Below are 13,133 nucleotides of genomic sequence, written 5' to 3' on the forward strand. Positions count from 1 at the left end.
AATTGAACATATATACAAAATTGTGACACAAATCATCTCTTGGAATATGTTTTAGGGTATCCTATAGATTCGCAATAACGTTTCGGAATTTTCGATTTTGTCCTGGGGGTCAATTAATTGCTAAAAAATGAGGGGTTTTTTTTTTAACAAAAAAACTGGTTTCAAAAACGTCATTTTCTTTTTGCAGTAGCCAAATGAACTTCTAGAATATGATTGGGGGTGTCTTATTGAAGTGTGATCAGGTTCCCGAATTTTTTTTTAACTAAGGGGATCAGTGGGCAACAAAAAATGACGTTTTTTGCTAAAAAAAAAAGTATGGTTCCCAGAACTCCTCTTACAACTTTTGGGGTAGCTACGTCATCTCTTGGGATATAATTGGGGCTGTCCTATAGATGTGCAATAAGATTTTAAAAATCTAAATTTCATTCAGGGAGTCAAATAGTAGCAGAAAATTGACGTTTATCACTCAAAAAAACCATAGATCCCAGAACCCCTCTTATGATTTAATGGATAGACACATCATATATTGGGATATGATAGGGACTGTTCTTTCGATGTGCAGTAAGGTTTAAAAAAATTTAAATTTCATTCAGGGAGTCAAAAAGTAGCAGAAAATTGACGTTTATCACTCAAAAAAACCATAGATCCCAGAACCCCTCTTATGATTTAATGGATAGACACATCATATATTGGGATATGATAGGGACTGTTCTTTAGATGTGCAGTAAGGTTTGAAAAATTTAAATTTCATCCAGGGAGTTAAAAAAGTAGCAGAAAATTGACGTTTATCACTTCAAAAAAAACATTGATCCTAGAACTCCTTTTATGAGTTAATGGATAGACACACCATATCTTGGGATATGATAGGAACTGTTCCATAGATCAATGTAGATGTGCATTACGGTTTGAAAAATTAAATTTAACCCTGAGGCCCATTACCTACCGGTACATACCTTTTGATGCCCTTTAAGGATCAAAAATATATATGGTTAAGGGGTGGGGATCTCAGCCGTTTTCAAGATATTCGTGTACTTCCTGTTCGAGGGGGGTCATGACCACCCCCGGGGCCCATGACCTACATACCGTTTGATGCCCCTTGTCACAAGGAACAAGAATATATATGGTTAAAGGGTGGGGATCTCAACTGTTTTGAACATATTAATTGACTTGCTGTTTGAGATGGTCAGGACCACCCACAGGGCCCATGACCTACATAACATTTGATGCCCCTTGACATCAGAAACATGAATATATATGGTATAGGGGTCATGATGATAACATTTTCTGAGATATATGGTAATTTCAAATTCCTGGGGTGTGGGGATGACCCCAGGGGTCAGATCTAATAAACCCTATATACTGCAAGTAACAGTCAATATATAATTATGAAAACCCTATATTATTATCTTTGTCCGTTTTCAAGTTACTATTTAAAATAGAGTCTACGATTATTCCTACAAGGTTCAATGTTAGACCCCACAACCTTTTGACACCCGTTAGGGTCATGACTTACATGCCATAATGATCTGATGTGCCATGACCTAAGGAGGAATAATATCTTTTTATTAAGGTAGGGATCTCAATGGTTTTTATGATATTTGATAATTTCAGGAAGAGCACTTGGGATCATGGCCTACATATATACCACCTGGAATGCCTTGAACAAAGAAACAATGATATAATATGTGCATGATACATGATTCAATTTAAGAACTCAGATAAAGATCAATCATCTATTTTTTGTAATACTTCCCATGTATATATACATGTATAAGTTTATGTTTTAATTGTTCTATACTATTCATGTTCATGACTGTAGTATGGCTTAGTCTTATTCTAAATTACATTAAAAAATTGTCAAATATATGACTTGGAACCCCCGACCCCAAACAATTAAGCTCAAATATAAACCGGCCCCCTTAATTGTAAAATGATCTATTAAATCAAAATATAATTTGGGTGTCTAAAAACTTTTATAAACTGGTAAAAAATGTTATTCTTAAAAATAATTACATAACACCTTGCATAATTGACAAATGATCTATTGAGATATGATCAGAGGTCATATTTCTACCTTGGGATCAATAACTAGTATTCTTTGACAAGTGAAAATTAATAACAATAAATGATTCAAATTATAAATGTTTATACTCCACATTCATCCCCCCCCCAATCTAACCTGGTTCTTAAGATTCAGTCTTCTTAATACATTCTTACATGTGTGCAGTAGCAAATTTTAAATCATTTCTTGATTGCTTTTTCTCTCGATCCTGATGCACCTTAACATTTTGAAATTGCTTAATTCAATTCTTAAGATTTGTAAAGAAAATGTTATATGCATGTGTATTCGCCTATTTGGTGCAATTGTAAAGTCTCCTAAACAAAGCAGTGATATCATTAGGCTAGTATTTACCCACATGGATCAAACACTACTGTAACATATGAATAAGATAAAATATTTATTGGGAGTTGATTTAAATCAACTCTCCTATGCACTTACTCTGGCAAAGCAGGTTAAAGGCAATACCTGGGGGTCATTAGTGTACTTTACACCACTTGATGCATCATAATGACATTAGAAGATATTTGGTATTTTCCTGTTTCGTGGGGTCAGAACAGTTAGTCCCATAAGGTCATGACCTACATTGTATTTGATGCATTATAATACATTAAGAAAGAAATTCTCCTTCCTTCCTATTATAACTCATATAAAAATGATAATTAAGTGTCTAGTACACTTACTTACATGTAATACACAAATTTAATAAGAAATTGTTTATACAGGGTCAAGATGGGGTCAACTCAATAGTGCAAGTCTGACAAATGAAAAATAACTTTTGCAACTAAAATGACAGAAACTTTACAAATGCGATAGGATAGGTAACGATGATAATTAAGCTTATTTAAATATTAAAAGATGATGATACAGTATGCTGTCAAAGGGAGATCACATTTAGAAAGTGAAAGTAGAACTTATGTATGCTTGCATCTCATTATATTGTGCTACTGCTACTACAAGTACTATGCTTACCTATATTGGTCAGCATCATAATGATAAACCAATTAAAGCACAATAATGAATTCCTTTAGCTGATCTTAACTAATCCTTTTCTGCATATGGAAAACACAGACATGTATGTATACACGCGAACCCATCTAATCGAAGAGCTGGGTAAAACTAGTACCCGCTAATTATACCTGCAGACCTGTGTTGTGTACGTAACTTCAGACAAAGATCAGTTATTTGTAACATGCATGTATTTTTATGACCTAATTTTCAAATCCACTTGCACCATTTTATTAGGTAAATAACAGTTTTAAGGTGGTGCAGGACACCTGCATATTGTGTATTTTTTGAAATTTTACAATTGATATAAAGGAATTTTCATTGGGGGGGGGGGGGGGGGTCTGGACCCCTCACTCCCACCCTTTTTCTAAATCTGTGCACACGATGATGTACATATGTATGCTTACAGAAGCAAATCTAAAGCCGACAACCGCCACGGGCAGGGGGGCATAATTTGATTTTTAATTTTGTTTGTAATGATTATACAGACCGTTATATACTTTCTATGACATGAAATGTTAAGATTATTGATTAACTGAAAATTCACTGCAAACAGTTAAATTGCACATAAAGTGCTGCTCAGGTGTATTATCATATGGGAAGGGATCTCATCCTTCAGTTATGAAAATTATAATTTTTAAATATATTACCGGAGTTTCCATGTGGCACTCATTTTTAATTAAACTGGTACAAAACAGTGTTATTTAAGGGCAAACACTTAGTGCGGGTAATGACGGCATCTAGTTTTACAGTTACAATTAAGATTACAATGAAAGAAGTTTTCAGTTTTCCCTATCCATTTTTATTGATTTTTTGTCTTTTATCTTTCCATTTAATTTCCTTTATTTTAGGGGAGGGGGCTTATTATTATACGCTTAGCCTCTAACTCATGCAAATCATATCTGAATTTCGTTCATCCTGCCCCCCCCCTTTCCCTTCCAAACTAAGTTACGCAATATTCGGGGGGGGGGGGGGGGTACACTACGTTGTTAATAAAGATATTGGTTGTGAGTATGAAAGGAGCACAGACTGAAAGGCTGCATAGTTAAAAATGCTGATTAAATAGACTGTTCTCATATATATACGAGGTAATTAGACCCTTTAAGTAATGTTAACTCTCTCTCCATACAGTCATGGGTTAGTAACCCTGATTCTTTTATGATTTATTTCCATTATTCTAATAAAATCATCAAAGACATGTTGTGACAAAACTACAATAAAATAAAGAGAATTTGAATTTCTCGTACACGATTTAATTGATATTTTTTTATTTTTCAACCCTTGCCCAATGCTCTCTCTCACTCTCTCTCTCTCTCTCTCTCTCTCTCTCTCTCTCTCTCTCTCTCTCTCTCTCTCTCTCTCTCTCTTCAAAAAAGACTTCACCTAGAATTTTCTTTTCTATGATTTACTAAACCATAGATCTATTGATGCACAATGTTTTTGTGGTGTGTTACCAAAAAAGGCAGTAACTGGAAGTTTTACGAAAGGGAATTTGTAAATGTTCTTCAAATCAAGTTGAGGATGAATACCAATGGGGTATACTGTTTTTAACCCTTGTGTGTTGTAACAAAAATTTCTGTCGCTTTTTTATCAGCAACTCTTTTCATTGCAGATGCTTGATATTTAAACACACTATTTGTTTTAGCATGTCATATCGTGGGATAGTTTTTGCCTAAATTTTCAAACAAATTTAATAAAAAATAACAAAATATTTTTATAAATCCAAAAGTGATTGGCTGGAGGTTCTTTAAGATGAATATTAGATCTACTGTCAAAACATATTTTGTATATTTACACATGCAATTGTACACTCGTAACTATAATAAATAAATTCCATATATACATATCGGGGTGGGGGATGGGGGTAGGGGGGGGGGCATAACTTGCCATAGTCAACAGGATGCAATTGATGTATGTTAGAGAAGCAAATGCCGCATTGTTAACCGTACTAATGAATGAGTTTTTCTCATATACATGAGAAAATTATTTATCAGGTAAAATTCAAATATACCTTACAGACTTTATACCACACGTGTTGAAATACCAAAGGTATAAGCAGATACTCTGGTGCAGGCGTTTCGTAGTTTATTGGCGAAATGTCTTAATTTATAAGTATAGATATATAAAGTTCCTCTTTCTTTGGAAGTAATATTATATGCTTTCCATATTATAATATTATTTTAATGCTAACTATACTATATTTGAATACAAAACAAAAAACATGTGTTTTGTTTTTTTTGGTCTTTTATTTATATTAATCTTTCTCTCTCAAATAAGCGATTATCAAATAACTTATAATAGTATAATATAAACAACACAAAGTGTTTTTGAAATGATTTATTTGGTTGGTAGGTAATGTCCACAGTGGTCAAAAAATGTTACAACATTGGGGTAGGCGACAACATGGCATACCTTCTACATCAACATTTTATGCCCTCCCTGCTGGGAAAAGTAGCACGCTTGGTTGACCGCAATCGTGCTACGGACACACTTCAACACTAATTTGATAATTTGATTTACCTTTACTCATATATATATATATATATATATATATATATATATATATATATATATATATATATATATATATATATATATATATATATATATATATATATATATATATATGCATATAATACTACGTATCCATTTTGTACTATACATCCAATAAATTCAAATGGCGTATAATTGTAGTGCAAGCGGGAGTTTGCTTATTTATTTTTAGATATTTCATCGTAAAATTGCTGAAAATTTTATGAATATAAGTAATAAGTAATTATTCTTTGAATATTATGAGCTGATAATTTCGGTCGGGGCGTTATCAAATCTATTAAAATGCCTTATGGACTTTATTTAAATTGATGACACCCCAACCAAAAATGATCAAATCGTAGTACTCATAGAATGTGTTCAAGGTCATTTGCCACTGCTGCATTTAAGTCCGGGCACGACACAGTCCGGACTCTCAGCTACCCTTGCGGTTAGATATAACTTGCTTTTGCTTATTTATTTTGGTGGGATATTTAACGTAGAACCGCTCATGTCAGCCTCTATTTTCTCATTGCTAAAGTTTTCCTATAATTGTCCCTCAATTTTCTAAAACCCAATGTGAGAATGGTGGGATTTCCATCCCATCCAAAATCCCATCAAAATCCCATTGGAGAAAAAGTACTGTAGGATAAATTGTCCCATGTGGGAGAAAAAAACCCCACCATTGTTAAATGATGGGTATTTTAAACTCTCCCACATAGGACAAAACACTCATATAATAAGGAAGATATAATATATAATTGTATTACATAAAGTCAAGTGCATAAAAAAGAACCACATCGTCAATTACGCCGCATTGCTTAATTAGTAAATACACATGAATATTTGTACACTCATTTCCTACATGTATTTATCTTCTTTGTATATCAGTTTATATTTTGTATACATGTGTTTTTGTATGTACATATCAAGACATTGTCATTGTTGTAAACAGCACATAAATTAATGAATTAGGTCATAAATTAATGAAATATGTCTATTATACCAGATTTTAGATTTCTATCACATAACATTCGTCTCTAGGTTGGGAGCAATTTCGTTCAAATTTTATTTGTTTAAATATTAAGGAGGATAACCGACACTGCGAGCATGAATCGATCCCACGCTAGAACAATAGGGCTACTTGGAGCCGTAGGCGTATCCACTGCGCCACTCCCGCTTTCGCTTGAAAGTGTTTTTATTATTTAATGTAAGGAAACGCTATTTCATTTATGCTGGAAATTAACTGAAACTCAATAAAAGTGTTGCTAATTTTTTTTTCTTCGAAACAAGTTATTATGAAATATATAGAGTATACCTCCCTTGTTATGGTACTTTAAAACAATAAAAATAATAAAATGGAATAATTACTTTTTGATGTAAAAGTGCTACCAGAAACATATATACTAAAATATATACCGTATTTGTGTCACTGGAACTATGGGCATGGAATGCACGGATCAAGTTTTTTTTCCCTTGGGGAGGAGGATTCGGAAGAATTTGAGGTTGCCAGGTAGTCCGAGCCATATTTTTTGCTAATTATTCATGTAAATTAAAGAAATTTGGATTTTCAAGGGTGGGGGGTTGGGGGGTTGTGTTATTGTCCTGACCTTATCGCCATCTCTCTAGATCCGAGCATTTATGGGTGCATGAAGATAAGGTTAATATGTAAACCTATTGATCATTGTCTGTTCATTTTTAATTAACTCCATACAATCTCTTGTGTGTAATTAAAAGTATGCCAAGGAGACGCGATTTGTCAGTGCTTGTTTCGATTTACTTTTTGATACTCAGCTCAGCATAACTTTGAAGTTTATGATCGCTTTTTTATTCTAATTAGAACCAAATGGAAAAAAAAACTATAGCCTAAGCACTTGTTTATATCTTGAAAATGATTCTTAAAGTCATGCATTTGATGCATTTAACTTGAATTTACACAAAATAATTTAATTTCATGATCTACTAAATTTTGTGCCATCCCGTTTAATACATGACAAGAAGCCCGATAATAACAATGTTTTAAAACTTACGCTCACTTGTATTGACCGACAAGATGTGAATAATAATTTTAATTCGTTCTGGGATGGCATTGTAACGAGATTCGTTAAACCATGCAGGGACATGGATGTCTTGCTGGCAAAACAACTGTCATTTACTTAAAATGACTAAATATCGCATTGATTTACGTACATATCCTCTGCCATAAGATACTAGATTAATTCATCAAATAATTCATTAATATTGCTAATAACCGTTTAAGTTTACAACATGAGATAATAATATACACATTCACGTCATTAAACATTTGTTTGATTTTGTGGAGTCGGAAGACCTGATAAGTGTTCGGTGAAAACTTTCTCAATTCAGAACTCAAATAAAATTTGAAAAAAATGATAATAAAAAGAAAGCAGAACCTAAAAAATGAATAAAAAGACGCATGATAAATCTAGCAAAGATTTACTATTATTTTATTGTGTCCCACATCTCCTTTTTATCATGCAAATTGACAGCCTGATTTTAGGATCTGAAAGCACCGTTTACAAAAGATGGAAGTGTAATGAAGGCATGCGGAGATAAATAACTTTGCTATCAAAAGCAGTAAATACATGTATATTTTAAATAATTTTCTTCATCCCGTTTTAGACCCATGCGAGTTCACCTGTGTCACGTGTTTCTGTTTAATCTGGTATCTGCTCGCACGTGTCTTGCACGTGTAAATCTTAATTCTTTGAAGAACAATAGGGTACTTAAGAATATACACAGACTGACACCTGTTGATATTTCGTTGTAAATCAGTAGATGCTTTAGGACAATAGGATGATAATTAGATATACACAGAATGTGTCTTCTTGGTCAGTTGACTTATCTATAAGAAATTCATAGTGCACAGTACAAAAACTTTTATTGCTACATTTAATGGGGCATGGTCACGATTTCGGTCAAAAATTATTTTTCCGTTTTTAATATGTACAACGCTTAAGAGAGGCATTTTTAATAGGCAACCGACATTTTGAGTGCCATTCGTTGAGTAATAAGCGAGTTACAGAGCTTGAAATTATTCGCTATGTAAACAAAGCGTTTGTTTAGATTTTTAACGTTGAAGTAAAAATTTCAGTTTTAAGCCTAAAACGAATGTGTTAAATGTTAGAAACTGTTTATATATGCCTACAATATATAAAACGATAGACAAATAAGCTGGAAAAGGTTTTTTACTGGTATATTGAACCTATGTCAACAAAACCAGGGCACGAGCTTTGTTTACATGACAAAGAATTGTGAGTCCTGTATATTGCTTAAAACTCAACGAATGACTCCCAAACTTTATTTGATCATTCGAAATGCATTTCTAAAGCATTGTAAATAATAAAAACATAAAAATAAAATTTGACCAAAATCGTGACCATGCCCCTTTAAAGCTTATTTGACACCAAACACAATATTTAAAAAACACTAAAAAGATTATATTGAAATTAATATACAAGTAATCAAATGTGGAAAGAGCAGATTGTCATATATAAAGTCAATTAATTTAATACAACTAATTGTATTTAGAAAATTTTGTGCATATATCTTGCAGTAGTGTATATTGATACATTTTGTTTCTATACATGTACTTGTATTTTTTTGTCATATTTACAAGCAATGTGACCCATATTTGAATTTTGTCAGTTGTATATATTGGCAACGACTCTGAGAAGTTTCGACTCTGAGAGGAAAGAATCCACATCTGAATTGTGCCATCAAAGACGTTTCTGATTGGTTATGTTCATCGTTACGTAGGGTTCGAATTGAACATTTTGTATAAACGTCACTAATTATTGTCCTATGTTTAGGTAGAGACCTTGTTTTAAATTTAAATTCATCTTCATATTATTTAAATAAATTAAATTTCACTTCGTTTATGTCACAAATACGGATAAAATCAAAATAGGAACACATATCTAATTTTAATATCTAAATTTCTTTCACTTGTGACCACCACGTGCTGTTGTTACGATAACTAACACAGGAATGACAGTCCCAAGTAAGACGAAATTTGTTCCATCTCTTCAACATACATATCCAGCGCCTCTGTGTTGGTGCTAACCATCCTACATCACTATTTGATGTAATTGCCGGCGCGTATCTGTGTAAACGTAAGTTATGTCGGATAGCTCGGTTTTGAACAATTTCTATGGACTTATATGTTTTTAATCCAAAACCCCGAAACAAATAATCTAAAAATAGGTACTACACAAGAATGAAATAGTTTTTTTTTTTAAAAGGTATTTATTCCAACATTTTTAGAGTTATGAATTTTAAAAATCATCGCTCAGAATGCTTGCCCTACAGATTTAAAACCTCTACCGCTGTATTGAAGTCCATCTGCTCGTGGAAAATTACACCAAGATATGTGCTTGGATTCTCTGTGTTCAATGTTTCCATGTTTAAGGCTAAATTGTGTCTGTATTTCCTCTCATAAAAACCATTAATCAAAATGTCTCTGTGTAGCTAGAAATTGTATTCATGCTTCTTGTTTACCAGTTCGGCATTAAACTTTACGAAAATGTTTTTTTTCGGTTTTGTACAACTTCTTCCATAGGTCTGAGAGTTCTTGATTTCAGTAGGGTTTTATGTATTCAATAAGTTTTTGAGTATTTTTGGCTTCATGAAAAAAAGGTATAGCTTTTTCCATTACAGTAATTAATACATTGCAAAGTTTGTCATAAATTGCATCAATTTCAGTGTTAGGAAAATTTCAGTTTGTTTTCCCCTGCATAATTCGCTTTGTCTTAAATTCACGCAAAGCTTCTTTTAAGGTATCAGAACACACAAATTTTGTCGGTATTTGCTTAATCTTTAACTTTTTTCGAGGGGGTATATGAGAGTTTTTCTTTGTATCTATATGAGTTTCCTAATTCTCCACCGGGTATTCAATTTTGCATTTGTAGTCAAACATCAAGATATCATGGTCTGGAACTACACATTTGGATCCAAGAAAGTTTTGCAATTTCCCTAGTTTTATCTCATCACTGCAGGGTTTTATTCTGAAGTTATAACAATTTCCCAGCTGATCATGTGGAACATAAACGTTCTTTCCTTTCACTGAAACGGAAGTGAATTTGTTTGAGTCTTCTCCACATCGCCCATTCTACACACATAATTTAGAGTCCAACAAAAATTCAGCAAATGATTGTCCATGGAGATTTTGTGTTTGGTGAGTAATGTCCCTTGCTCTGACGTTGTCATCTACACAAAAAACTCTCTGAGAGCCTAGACGAGAATTGAAATCACCTAGCAAGAATATTGCATCTGTTTTCTATTGAGAAAAATTTGTCAAAAAAATAAGTGCAAAACAAATATAAGTGTTTCTCTCCCCCATGGTGAAATTTCTGGTGGGAGATAACAAACAAATGCAATAGAAATTTAAAATCTGTGAATTTGTCTTTAAACTGAATTCCCAATATACCATCAATGCATTTACCATAACTTTCACATTATACTTCTTCATTATGTCAGTTGTGATAAGAACACCCACACCCCCCAAAACGCTTTGGGAGCGTCTTTGTGTATGTGTTTTAGGTTAATTCCATAACTCCTGACAAATGCGTCTTGCAAACATTTACAATTTCTTCCCGCATATATCTGATCAACTCCCAGCTAAGATCGTAATTGCTTATAGTCCATCTATCCACATTCGAATGACAAAAGGATAGTGAATGTTCTATGAACCTGCTCGAGTCCTATCCATCACTGTTGTCGTGGTGATCGGACTGTGGTCTCTCTGGTGTTTTCTTTACAACCCGTCTTTGACGTGATGCGAATTTTTTTCCATGATGCAATTCATTCAGCAGAGCATGTGCATTGAGTTCCAACTATCTTTCTGTGTAAGTTTTACTTCCACGCAAAAACACATATTTATATTTTTTATCCTACAGTGACGAAAAGCTAATTTCAACTAACACTGTCTTTCTAAACTTCCGATTTCTCAATCTAGCGCCATCAACCACATAAACTAATTCGTTCAAGCTATCTCAACTATCTCAAAAATCCATTAAAACGAAATACAAATTAAAAGCAGAGCAACACGGACCTCCAAATAGATAGAGGTAGGATACGGTGCCTAGGATAAGTGAGCATCCTCTGCTGACCGGTCACACCCGCTGTGTGCTCTTTGTTGTAATTGGGAAGAAACGGAAAAGTCCGTAGACAATTAGGTGATTAATTATGGTATAACAATTAGTATGAAAAACGTCAGTCAGCATGCGACCCAGTGGGAGATTGTATTTGCTGATATGGTCGTTGTATCGACCATAGAACGTATTAAAAGATGACTTCAAACGAGACTGTTGTTAGTCCTGTTTAATCAACTTGTTTGTCAGTAGCTTGCCTTGCCCTAGAATCTGTTCATACGAAGAGCATTCCCTTGCGTATCGAATTAACTGAGAGATAAAAACACCATGTGCAGGTGATAAAGGTATATTGCTACATAAGTAAGGAAAATCAACTATAGAAAAACTGAAGTAATCGCGTTTATCATAAAGTTTTGTTGTTAGGTTACCATCAATGTCTATTTCCAGTAAAATATCCAAATATGAAACAGATGACACAGACCCTGTGGTATCTTTTATTTCAAGTTCAGTTGGATGTATCAAGTCGACGTAATTGGAAATAACAATTGTTAATTGATAATACGTCGTCGATATACCCGAATGTTGAGTTGAAGGCCACAGCGAGTGATTTTTCATGTTCAAGTTTTTGAATAAATTCTGCTTAGGAAGTAAAAGTTAGAGAAGAAAGAGGTTACATAAATTTATGTACCATGTACCTTGAGATAAAATCCCATATCTTTCTCAACTTCATATTAATGGTGCATGCATTTTCAAAAAAATCATCAATATTTATAAGAAAGGCGGCCTTTTTCAAGGGATTTATTGAAAGCTAAAGATTATAGAAGTAACATCTATTTGTTATTATTAATATGTCAGATTGAACTTATATCAATCATTATTTTTGTAAATTTTGAAGTGTTTAAGTTGAAATTAAAATGTGCCTGTCATTTGATCAGTCACTCATTTCCCACTGGTATGTGCTTTCCTGTTCTGTGCTCATCTTTTACTTGTCTGTCTGACTTTATGCCTCATAATCCTACTTTTAGGATCATATTGTCAAAGAATGCTGTTATCGATAGCCCAAGACAATCTGATGTTTGGGGAAATTACGATATATGTCTGTAAACCACTTTAAAAGTTTGAAATTATCAAGATATTCAAGTACCATTACCAGTATTTTGCTAAGAATTTTGGCTCTCTTGCAATAAGTATTCTTGCCACTCCATGAGATTTCTTCCTTTGAACTTCTTATTCTTTCCTTTTAATTGAAAACTGTGTGAGGCCAATAATTAAAACAAAACTCTTTGTCAGCTCAGTTTTACATAAACGGAAATAATTTCATTAATATTCAACAGAATTGGTAATTTTTGGTATATATTTTCTCAGAATATGTTAAACTTTATTGCTATAAGCTCAATACTAAATCATGTCAAGAAGAATATGTT

Source organism: Magallana gigas, chromosome 9, assembly GCF_963853765.1.
Source record: "Magallana gigas chromosome 9, xbMagGiga1.1, whole genome shotgun sequence".
NCBI lineage: Eukaryota > Metazoa > Mollusca > Bivalvia > Ostreida > Ostreidae > Magallana > Magallana gigas.